The sequence below is a fragment of the Scylla paramamosain genome, chromosome 9, assembly GCF_035594125.1.
Source record: "Scylla paramamosain isolate STU-SP2022 chromosome 9, ASM3559412v1, whole genome shotgun sequence".
NCBI classification, from domain to species: domain Eukaryota; kingdom Metazoa; phylum Arthropoda; class Malacostraca; order Decapoda; family Portunidae; genus Scylla; species Scylla paramamosain.
Genome location: NC_087159.1, coordinates 3,504,819 through 3,517,500, shown reverse-complemented (window position 1 = coordinate 3,517,500; position 12,682 = coordinate 3,504,819). Strand labels below are relative to the sequence as shown.

Sequence of the window (12,682 nt, the reverse complement as noted above, 5' to 3'; positions counted from 1 at the left end):
CTACTGTGTCCTATGAGTGTGATAAGAAAAATTTATACCGTCCTTAGGAAAACTTTAAAATTACTGTATGTATCTCATTGAATTTTTCTTTTCTTATTCTTATTTGCTTTTACATACTGACTTCCTTATTAGTATTTGTTTACGTGGTCATGTACTTTATTCCTCGTAAATTTTTATTCCTCACTGTTCCCCGATTTCCATGACATTTTGGACACACTGACACATTTGAACCAACTGGCGCCACATGACTTCTTTGTAGCTTCGCCATAACTCAGTCACGTACCACCCTCCTAACAAGTGGAGTAGGTTTAGCACAGGACGCGGCATCATAAACGTGCCAAATTTATATCACCACTTTTTCTTCCACCTCACACTCACACAAACACACACAGACACCCTCACACACACACACACACACTAACACAAACACAGCTCATCACCTCACTAATGCCTCCACCAATCAGTCATTGCACAGACACCGCCACTTATCCACCACTTCATTATCACTGCCTGCACCATTATCCTCTGACACATGCCACTGGATCGCCATAAAAATTCCACTCCTCGCATTCCTCTCTTAACGTCCAGTACTTTACAGAAGCAATAACAACACTTCTATCCTCTCGCTCTCCCTCTCCCTCGTGTCTTCTGCTCGTCCTCTCATAAGTCTCTCGTTCCTTACATATAACAAACGTCATCTCTCTCTCTCTCTCTCTCTCTCTCTCTCTCTCTCTCTCTCTCTCTCTCTCTCTCTCTCTCTCTCTCTCTCTCTCTCTCTCTCTCTCTCTCTCTCTCTCTCTCTCTCAAACTTTCCCTCGCCACAAAAAGAGCCAGCGATATAAGGTCTACGTATATTATAACCTAATGCAAAAACATGTCTCTCTCACTACGCCAGGAATTTCTTATATTGCCTCACCTCATTAATTTTTCCCTCGTCTCATTTCCCTTTTCTGCCACGCGGGGGTAAGTAAGTAGTTCTCGTATGAAAGAACTTCCCTTACTTATTGCTTTTATTACTTTTCCTCTACCCTGCGGTGCTCTCTTCCCCGATCTAGTTGCGGTGATATTAACGTTATTGCTCCTTCCTATTGATTATTTAGTGTTATTACCTCACCTTCGTTCAAAACTAAGGTACGGTTGAAATTATTACTAGGAAAATGTCTCTCTCTCTCTCTCTCTCTCTCTCTCTCTCTCTCTCTCTCTCTCTCTCTCTCTCTCTCTCTCTCTCTCTCTCTCTCTCGCGATATCTTAACCATTTCACTGCTATGGTTTCTCTTCCAATTTGATAAAAAGGGGTTCTTTCATTTATCTTTTTTTTATAGAAGTTAGATTATTTTCGCATCACATTTAATATCCCTTAGACAGACAGAGACATACAGACAGACAGACACACAAACAGACAGACCGTCCCCCAAAAGCAACAGCAAGACGGCAATAAAGAAAAAGGCCACTGAAGATGCGAGTCCCTGAAGAGAATCAATCGTCAAACGGAACATCCAGCATTAGAAGTGTTCTGAAACCGCCATGTTAAAATTATCTAGTGTAAGTTTACTGTATACATTTTCAAAGGCACCAGAGACCGAAAGGATGACAGAGCAGTTTAATTCTTCATCTGTCTTTGGTTTTATTTGGCTTTGTGTAGGAATTTGTTGTGGAATATTTGTTGTGTGGGAATGTCTCAGTGAAGTAAAGAATAGATTGGTGTAAGGTCAGAGTATATTATTTTTCAAAGGCACCACAAACAGAAAGAATGACGGAGTATTTCAAAATCTTCAGCTGCCTTTGGTTGTATTTGACTTGGTGAATTTGTGTGGGATTATTTAAGTGAAACAAACAATGTGCTGATGCAAGTCGTACGGTATAATTTCTCAAAGGCACCACAGACAGGAAGGAGGACAGCAGTGTACATCTTTAACAGCTCTTGTATTTATTTTGCTTCAGTGAAATTGTGCAGGATTATTTTAATGAAGTAATATGTATCACTGTGTCATTAGCAGTTTAGTGTGGAGCGTTCATTACTGTTAATGGTATTATTGTTTTTTTTTTTTTCATTAACTTCATAATTGTTGTGTTGCTTCCTCACTGAAGGATACTAGTGGTTCTTTACGCTTCACCCGTGCACGATAACTTCACTACTGCTACTGTTTGTCGACTTTTAAGTTTGGCTTTATTCAGCTCATCTCGCGTGTAATCCTAATTTTCCCTAATTTCTTTATCATCTGTTGTGTGTAAGTAACATTTTGAACAGTATCCTCAAACTTTTATCAGGTTATCGTGGCTTCTTGTTACTGCTTCTTGTTAAGCTGTAAGGGGAATCTTTGGGGTCTTCATTAGATTTCATTGGCATTATTTCCCCCAAATTCCCCTATCATCATAAGTTGCTTATTGGTTACTTTCTGGGCCGTATTCTCAAACCTTTTTCTCTTTATTGTGGATTCTTGTAACAACGACTTATTAGACTCTGAGGGGAATCTTGAGGGTTTTCAGAGGCGTTATCGTGGCTGCCCGTATCTCCGTATTCAGAAACTAATTATATCGCGACTACTTGTAACAGCGACTTATTACACCCTGATGAGAATTACCGGGATTTTCAAGGCTATTTTCAAGTTTCTAATGAAGGCTTAATAAGGATTATGCACCATCACTGGGTAAAAAACAGTCATGGGAACCCGACTAATCACTACGTTGGCCTTTGGAAGTGATCCTGATGAGAGATCTTTTATTCATCCACTGTCTGCAGCACGTCAACAACATCTCTCTCTTAATGATCCTTGCATATGTTATTCCTTTTATTATCCAGCTCCTCTCTTGGTCATCAACTGTGGTCTGTAAGTGCAGTAAATTTGCTCTCAACCACATAGAGTACATTCCTCTTTCCCCGACCGTTGGCAGAGCAGCGCCGCAAGCCACCCGTCCCCAGTGGCCTTGATGCGAACACGGCAGCACCAGCACATCCCCAAAACCTGATCTCGTCTCCTTCACTCCTCTTGTTCATTCTGCTAAGTATGTTTTATTATTCCGCATCGCTTTCTCCTTTCTTCCGATCACTATAATTATTACAGTTTTCTCCTCCCTCCTTCCCTCCCTCCCCTGCGGTAGGCGCCGGTACCGTAAGGAAGAGCTCTAATTGCAACTAATTGGCGCACCCTGAGGCAGTACTTTTCCAATTTCCCGCGGAATGGTTGCTTCGTCAGTGCGAGGAATCCCTGTGTCTGCGCCGAACGCCCCGGGGAGCAGCAAGATGTCTGTCTGTGGAAAGCAGCAGGAGGTGAGTGCTTTCCCCTCGCTGGTGTTCATCCTCAGAAGTCCAGGTTCAGCTGTGGGTTTTTCATGTGCTGACGACGCTGAGGTGCCACGGGGGCCATCATTCACCTGCCTCTGTGTTCCGCGAATATCTTGTGTTGAACTTTTTCTCTATTTTCTAAGAGTTGGTCATTAGTTTCTAAATTCACATGTTTGATGCAAGCATAATATTGTTCCAGTTATAAAATTCTATGTTCCAGTTATAAAATTCTAGATTAAAGTTTCAGTTTTCAGAGGTTCTCTGTTAGAATGTTAAGTAAATAACTATTAAAAACAGACATACCTTTGCTGTCTTACAGAACAGCACTTAGCTTTTTATTATTTTTTATTACAAAAATCAGCGCTGCACACTGGTGAACACAGCTGAGCGTGTCCTGGCAGGGAGAGGAGGCTGGTGCTCTGAGTGTGAGCGGCAGCCAGACTTTTTTGTTACAAACTGAACTGAATCTGAGAAAGAGATCCTCGCGGTGGACAGGTTTGAGAGCTGCGGGATCTGGCGTCTCGCTGCTTTAATAATTTAAGCATTACTTATGACTATTTACATATTTATTTATTTGTTTATATATTTACTTTTATCTGAGTCGCGGCGTGGAGACGTCCTGTACACATGTCATTGGCCAGTGTATTAGTTTATATAATTATACAACAGTCTTGTCACTTTCTGATGTTAAGTGGCATTCATATGGATATTGTGATGCATTCTGGCGGCTGTGCTGGCGGCCACCTCGCCTCCGCTCATCATTTTGGGATTAACAAGCTCAAATCAGCAAACTTGAAGATGGACGCGTCGCATCATACATTAATATCGTTTACATAAATTGAGGAGCAGTATTGACGACCGCGAACATGGCGATGGCTCATTGTGATGCAGATCCCTCCCCGGTGACTGTGTTGTGTCGCCCTCCGCGCCGTGCCGAGGGCGAGGCGAGGCGAGGGGGGGAATGGCGAACCACATCTGCAGGGAGGGAGGTGGGGGGGGGTGTCTCATCACCAGAACATGAGCGGCGCCATGAGATACACGCTCGCCTTATGAGAGTTTCCTGCAGGTATTAATTGGTATCTTGCGTGGAGGCAAAAAGGTCATTACAAGGTCATTACAATTCCCAGTCACTCGCGGTGGACATGATCTCGCCCCGGAAACGAACACACGTCCCGGGGTCTGTCTTGCCTTACACGCTCACTAATTAGCCATTTTTTCCTCCGCCGTCTCTGTAATTTCAGGAGCAGCGTCTGTGCATCAAGTGCGTTAAATCTCGCTGCGAAAAAAAGTTAATTACGTTGCAAGATAAAACATCGCACCTATGATTACCGTTTTTTGTGTTTTTAATGCAAAATTTAAGTTGTCACATTTTTATGAGTACCGTGTGTCGTGTGTTGAGTGAGTGTGGTAATGATGTGTGCTGGGATGCATGGGTGTTGTGGTGTCCGTGTTACCATACCCACTGGTCGCAAAAGTATTAGAGTGGTTGTATTTAAGAGAGTGTCGTCTTTATTGATTTTTTTCTTTTATCGTTATTTGCATTAATTTGTAGCAGTTGAAGGTGTTTGATTGTAATCCACAAGAATCTTTATAATTAGCGCATTTATTTTCATGTACTTATTTATTTACATGTTTACTTTATTTATTTATATTTTCTAATTGTAGTTACTCATTCTTTTTCAGTTATATTTTTTGTCCAGTTTTTATTCTTTCAATGTACATTTTTACATTTCACTGTTCCTTGAATTATAGTCTTCAAACTATTTTTATTTCTCTTTTTGAGCTGCACGCTTTTAACAACACTTAGTCGAAACGATATTTCAGCAATCTTGTCTCTTCTCTAACCTTCAGATTTTTTGGGGGCTATGTGTTGAGTGTGGTGATCGATGCTTCGTAGTGACGCGAGAAGTGCTCCAAGTGTAACTCTTTCTTGCATCCCCACCACGCCTGAATGACCTTTACTGCCCAGAATGATCGAAAACCCATAACTTCTCTTCATTGCCTCTCACTAACTCATCGATGTATCTGTGAAGTAATAGTGTGCGCGCGTGACCGCCTTTCACCGCTGCCTTCAATCGATGTGACCACCACTCCTGCATTATTACTTCCCGAGCCACTTGCCTCATCCTTGTGTCCTCGCCAATGCCTCCCTTGCCGCCCCCCGCCACTGCCAGTGATACCACCTCCACCACCACCACCATCTGTATCACAAAACTGGCTTTGAATATCATGAGCCTTTTTTTTTTTTGTAATGGTTTTATTAATGCAAGATGTATCGTTAGTCTCCTTCCATTCCCTTAATTGGTGAAGAATGAAACCGAAACTATTTTTCCTTCTGATTTTTCTGTGTAACTTGCTTGTTTTGAAGTGGCGGTTACGCTCCTGGGCTGGCAGAGGACAAGATCTAGAACATACTTTACAGTTAAATCGGGAAATTTCATCCTCAATTTATATTCAGTAATAGAAGTTTATATATATATATATATATATATATATATATATATATATATATATATATATATATATATATATATATATATATATATATATATATATATATATATATTGTAGATCTGCTATGAGCTTCATTGGTTGGCTTGAAGTGTTGTTCACATAATTATGACTCGTTAGTTCACATTCCGCTATGTTCCTCCAGCCCGGCGCCCACTCCCCACCCCGCCCTCCCGGGACGAGCACCGCCGGGGGCAGCCACCCATTGCTAGTGTTCAGTTGCTCAGTTTTGGGATAAATATGAATCACACACATCCTGCTCATTCTGATTCACTGAAGCATGAACACATTTAAATGTAAATATGGAGGGACTCAGGGAGCCATTAATTAATTTAGCATTTATCATGTAGCGAGGATGCTTTGGAAATGTTCCCGCCGTGCCTGGGCCGCCGCGCTGCTGGGAATGACTTACCCGCCGCCTGCCTGCTGCTGGGAAAATAAAAGTAATGAAGTAATGACTATAATGACGTGCACACAGATAAATAATCGTTAATAGCATGTTCTTATACAGGTATTTGCTCACTAATACAGTGTATATATATAAAAATACGTTAATACTACATGAATTATTTTCAATTTAGTAAACTGTCTGTGTGTGTGTGTGTGTGTGTGTGTGTGTGTGTGTGTGTGTGTCCACAGGTCACACCCCGGCCGTCGCTGCGCTGGGTACACAGCACGCAGGTGGTGCGGGCGTCGCGGCGCTCGGCCAGGTGGTTCAATTCTACAAATTGATAATCAGTACTATCAGAATAATTTGAATTTTATGAAGGCCTGCACACCTTTTCATTAAAGGTAATCAGAGTTTTCATAAAGGTAATTAATTTTTATATTGGTGATAAATTTTCATGATTGCAAGTAGAGTGTTTGTAAGGGTAATATGTGAAGGTAATTAAAACTATTAATAAGGTAATTACAGCTTTCATAAACGTAATCAGATATTTGTATAAAACTTTACACCTGATAAGATTTCGCAATGAGGTGTTTGATGTTTTGCTCACACAGGTGTGTCTCTTGTGCCGGTGATACCTGTGTGCGTGTGCGTATGTTTGTTTGTACCTACTGCCATACACAACCTGAGTAGCGTACACACAGCCTGACAGGTTACTGGGCACGGTGGGTGACGAGGCTTCCAGGTGCCACCACGGCCCATCTGGCTACGAGCAAGTGACCGCTGCTTCACAAATACACCGAGAAGCCGTCACTGTGTGTGTGTGTGTGTGTGTGTGTGTGTGATTATTCTTTCATGAACAGATTTATGGCGGTCGCCTGCGGGAAGCGTTCCATTGTTTAAGATTCAATCGCTTCATGTCGCACTGAGGAGAATCCCGTACCGCTGCATTGACCCATTGAGGAACGGACGAAAATTTACGGAAAACGAGCCTAGGTGAGCTGAGTGGTACCCGTAGCCGCGCGTCACTCGTGTCTTCAGTAGTCACTAAGTTAGCAAGGTATCTTACACCTGAGACTAGCTCCTCCCCTCTCAAAGCACCTTCACACACTTGCAGCTCCTCTTAGTCCCCTATGCAATGCGAAATCAGCCCCATGAGCCGGGAGTCGCGATGCAAAAGCAAGTGTCAGCGCCTCTGTCCGCCTGTCCGTCGCGGTAAAAATATGGCTTATTAATTCTATGTCAGGAATGCAGCGGCCCACCCTTTGGAGGCCGCTGGGTGGTGGCGGCGTGCATGGGGCTGGGAACGGCGGGGACTGGGGCTGATTCGAATGAAAGGGGTTGTTGGTGGAGGGGCGAGGATGCAAGAACTAAGCCTGACTGTAAGTGAAGTGGGGGTATGATCTTGATCTTGATGGTACAGGTGGCTTGGGATAACTCCTAAGCCAGGCCTTTGGATCGGCAACTCCTGTAGAAAGAAAAAAAAAAAATGAACAGTATCCTCTACACTAATTGTTCTTACATCTGGCACGCTACATTCTCTCCAGGAACTCTTTCACCGCCTCAATCAAGTGTTTTTATCACCATACAGGTTCAACTCTTATCTTCGACTCAAAATCACAAGGTTAAATAGACCGCAGCTCCTCCTCTCAACAATCCCTCCTCATATCCCCTTGTTGTAGACGCTTCTTGTAGACCTTACCACGCAGCCATTCCTTGCAGTCCCTTTTGCAGTCGTTCCTCATAGCCCTTCCTTCCTTCCATCTAGCGCTTTCTTGTAACGCCTATCAGTCCCTCCCAATAGCCTCTCCTCACACCTCACAGCCCTCCCTGACAGACCCTCCTCACATAGCCTTCTCAGTCCTTTAGCTCAAGCCCTCACATCCTCACAGCTTTACCTCCTGTCCTGTCCGTCGCAACCTTTTCTTACCCAATTTTAGTAGAATTCAGCGCAATTTTATGTAAGGATCCGCCCCATCTTGCAAGCCGCCCCGCCCCAAGAATCCCTCCTAATGAGTCTTCGTCGCCTCAATGAGACTCCCGAGCTACTCAATCGTCAGAGAATCGTCGTTGATTGAATCCTTGTTAACCGCACGGCAGCAGGAGGACGAAGGAGGGAGGGAGTTAGTGAGGGGAGAGGAGGGGAGAGGGTGGATGATAGAGGGGAGGGCAAGAGAGTCTGAAAGGTTTAATGGCGGATGCGTTGTTGATATTTGAATCTTCATTTATTTTACTGCCATGTCATGTTGCCTGACTGCACACGTGTGTTTGTGTTGTATACATGTATATACACCTTTTTTTTATCTCATTATGTATTTTTTTTCTCTCGTGCATCGGCGTCGTGTTGGCGGCTGTGTCAAGGCGAGGTGGTGTCTGTTGACGCTGTGTTGGTGCTGTGTGCTTATTGCTTGTTATGTGTTGATGCTGTGTGTGTGTGTGTGTGTGTGTGTGTGTGTGTGTGTGTGTGTGTCCTGTGTCTTATGTGTTCCTAATGTCTGGTGTGTGTTGCCGCTGTGTTGTGTGCTGCGTTAGTGCTGTGTGCCTTGTGCTGTGTGATGCCTTGGGTTGGCGTTGCGTGCTTTGTGTTGGCTGTGCGTTGTTGCTGTGTGTTAGCGCTGTGTCCTGTGTGTTGGGCCATCGTGCTGCTGCCATGAGCTGCTCTTTTCGTTAACCATAATGTTCAGGCAGTTACTTGGCGCGCTCGTTAACCCGCTGCTCTGACATTAAGCCTTCGTTAAAACCAATGATTTACTGCGAACCCCACAGCCATCAGCCCGGCTCACACACACACACATACACACACACACACACACACACACACACACACAGGATCGCTAATGAACCAACAAATAAATTTTTGAACAGAACCGTTTTGTTTCTGGTCAATATAGTTTGATATTATTATTATTATTATTATTATTATTATTATTATTATTATTATTATTATTATTATTATTATTATTATCATTATCATTATCGTCATCATCATTATCCTCATTATCAAGAAAAATAGTTACCAGTTCTGCATCCCTGGAACGTTGCCCACTTAAAGGAAAAATTGTGCTGAGCTGGAAACGAATGAATAATCTTAAAGAAGAAGAAGAAAATAAAAGAAACTTAGCAACATACCCAGGTAACTCTTCCTTGGCTGCAGGTTACGAGAGAATGAAGTTTACTGTTGCGGCGAAGCGTAAGAGACAAAAACTCCCAAGCATCTTTATTCTAAAGCTTCAAGGCTGCTGCGAATATCTTGCGTTGATAGAGAAGACAGGAACAAGGGAGGTGTCCTTGTGGGTGACAAAAACATAACTCCATAGAGAAAGCACTGTCTTGTACCGAAACTAGAACATCAAAAGCTGCGTCAGTCTCGTGGTAACATTCTCGGAGTAACCGTTTCACTTCTATGGTCTTTATTTACGCTGGGAACACTGTGAAAAATGCTTGGATGGGTACAGAAAAAAAAATAGAGGATAGATGGATTAATCTTGTCTTCTCTAGGCTACATAACTAAAGAGACTGTAGCACACAAGGAAGTGTCAAAAAAGTCGTAGGTGGATGTAGGTATATATTTGTCTAGTAGTGACAGGGTTAAAAAAAGGAGGTTTGGGTCGGGACGTGATCGAAAGGCGCACGTTATCAGCTTGAGTCCTTCACGATGAATGGGGAAAAGAAACTAAGAGCAAGGTGGAGTTGCAGAATACCGCACTACACACTTATGTAACTCAGCGGACGATCACTAGCCAGATTTACGAGGGAGGGAACTGACGGAAGGATAGCACGCCTCACACACACACACACACACACACACACACACACACACACACACAAGCAGGCTAGCAGTCAGGCGGATAGAAAAAGCAATGACGGAGAGAGACAGTGGGAACAATCGTGTCCATCAGCTCCGCGCCATCTACTATCCACTCGGCGCGAATATTTCTTGTTGTGACATTAGCAGCGGAGGGAAGACGAGGGCGACGTGAAGAACACTCCAGCGCGGGGAACAAAAAAATAAACACGAACTTGTAGTGAAGAAGCGCGCACTCGTAAACGGACTGAAGGGCGGAGGGAAGAGAGGGAAAGCAGGGGAGGAATTATTTTGCACAAACATTAACGAAAATAGTAAACGAACAGTGGAAAAGAATAAGGGGAGGAAGAATACCTAAATAAATAATGCAAAAAGGAAAAAAAAAACATAGGAAGGTGCTTGAAGTAAATGTAGGAAGAATGCAGGGAGAAGAGCAGTGAGAGAATGACGGAAGGGGATTTATATATAAAAGAGAGGCAAGAGATGGTGGAAAAAAGAGTGAAGGGATAAAGGAGAAATGGGAGGAAAGACTGAAGGAGGGATGGAAGAGGGAGGACGTATATCACCGCGGCCCTTGTAGCGCGCAGGGCCTCCACTGAGTGACGGTAAGTGGGCAGTCCTCGGACCCTCCCTCGTGATGGGCCGAGGGGAGGGAGGGAAGGGGTGGGTGTGTGGGTAGGTAGAGAGGGAGAGAAGGAACTAAAAGGAAAGCGAGGGATGTGCAAAACTAGCAGGGAGTGTCATGCGTTGGGGCAGGAAGTTGACGCAGGAAACTAATGGTCGAGGTTGAAAGTGAACGGTAAAACAAATAAAGTTTGCCGAGGAAACTGAATAAATGAAACAGGAACGACGAGGGAGAGGGAGGCAGGAGGGCAGGCAGGGGTCGCCTAGGACCGTACCTGGGGTCGCGTGGGATCCACTAAACGTCACCCTGCCGCGGCGCCTTCGGGGAGGAGCCGGACCATCGCCCAGCTGTGGGGGCGGCGGGGCCAAGTGGTCGCCCCGCCGCGTCCTTGCTTGGTATGGCCGGGCCACGTCGCCGCCGTGGCCGAGTGTAGGTTTTTCTCCTGTAAAGGAGACCTGCCCTCCTACCTGCGCGGGGTGAACCAGGCAATTTATATTCTCGGTGGGATAATTCATTTGCCAGAGTGCCAATGGAGTTGTTTTGTATTCTAATGAGATGACCATCAGATAGCCGGCGCCCGCGGCCGCCCTCCACGCCTCGATGGCTCGACTCGCTTCAATCGGACAATTAGACAATCAGACAGAGTAATCAGACGTTACCTGAGGCATGACGTCACACCTTAATGAGGGCTAATTAGATAATGGCCACCTGTGTTGGTATGCGAGGCGACAGGCCGCGCACGGAGCCGCGGGGCCGGGGCGGCCTGTTAGCTTGTCCTGGGGACTCTAACTCACCCGCTGACCCTGGCGACCCCCGCCTGCCGCTACGGGGAGTGGGGGCGTCGCACTTGTGCCCTCCCACAAGCCCCTACGACCCCCAGCACCATCACACCACATCATAGGGACACCTCCCCAACACCCGCCCCCTCCCCACCACCCTGCAAATGAAGAGAGAATAGTACTCTTTATGATGCTGATGATGATCATGCCGATGATAATGATGCTGATAAATCTCTCTCTCTCTCTCTCTCTCTCTCTCTCTCTCTCTCTCTCTCTCTCTCTCTCTCTCTCTCTCTCTCTCTCTCTCTCTCTCTCTCTCTCTCTCTCTCTCTCTCTCTCTCTCTCTCTATCAGTTCCCAATAATCGCAATGCCCGGCCAATCCTTCATCCTTCCCTTCCTCCTTTTCCCTTTGTCCAGTGATTCCACCTCCTCACCTTCCTCCCTCCCTCAGCAGGAAGACCATAACGGTGCACTACACTACACGACGACACATTTCCCTGCTCCCTCTGTGTCCATTCACAACCATTGAAGACAAACGCGTTGACGTGCATCGATAAATTGCAAGACATCTCTGACGGAGGCGCTGACGAAGTTGTGGGATGGAGGAAGAACCTGGAGGGTGATGTGAAGTAGGCGAGGTTGAGGCACTTGGAAACAGCAGGACGCAGGGTGGAGGGCGAGGCGGAGAGAGGTAGGGAAGAAGGGAGGTCTTTGGTTGTGGGGGTGGAGGGATGGAGGAAAGGGAGGAAGAAGGGATGGAGGGAGGGAGGTAAACAGTTATATCGTCGGCATTACAAAAGGAGAGACGTGAGGTAAAGGAGGTATCCGGAATAATGAGGAGGAGGAGGGGGGGGATAGACTAGAACCACCGACCCTGGGCACACCCTTAGCACTGGGGAGGGCGGTCGTCGCGAGGGTGGGCGGGGTGGGCGGGCGGCACAAGTCTGGGACACACAGACGAGCTATCTTATATTTATCTGTTGAACGTAAATTCCAGGTTGGTGTTGTTTTGTCAGGTGTGGCCGCGGTGGAGGTGTGCCGCGGGAGTGGCTGCAGGGAAAGAGGAAATAAGATGGAGGAGATAAAGGAGAGAGTGATGTAAGGATGGGAACGAGGGAGGGGCAACAATAAAAAAAATAAATAAATCATTAGATAGTGGCATTAGTAGTAGTAGCAGTAGTTGTCGTTTTATGTAGTAGTAGTAGTAGTAGTAGTTGTTGTTGTCATAGTAGTAGCAGCTGTTGTTATTGTTATTGCTCTTGTTGTTACTGTTTTTGCTGTAGTTATAGT

The 12,682-nt window shown here is 45.2% G+C and overlaps 1 long non-coding RNA gene across 2 annotated transcripts in view; it reads left to right on the top strand.

The window, feature by feature from the left end:
- Window positions 1-7,329, top strand: part of LOC135103406 (uncharacterized) — a 180,973-nt gene extending 173,644 nt beyond the window's left edge. For both annotated transcript variants that reach the window (XR_010270034.1, XR_010270033.1), the window contains 2 exons: window positions 6,145-6,237; window positions 6,434-7,329. This is a non-coding gene — a long non-coding RNA (uncharacterized LOC135103406). The remainder of the gene's footprint in view (window positions 1-6,144; window positions 6,238-6,433) is intronic.
- Window positions 7,330-12,682: the final 5,353 nt, after the last annotated feature.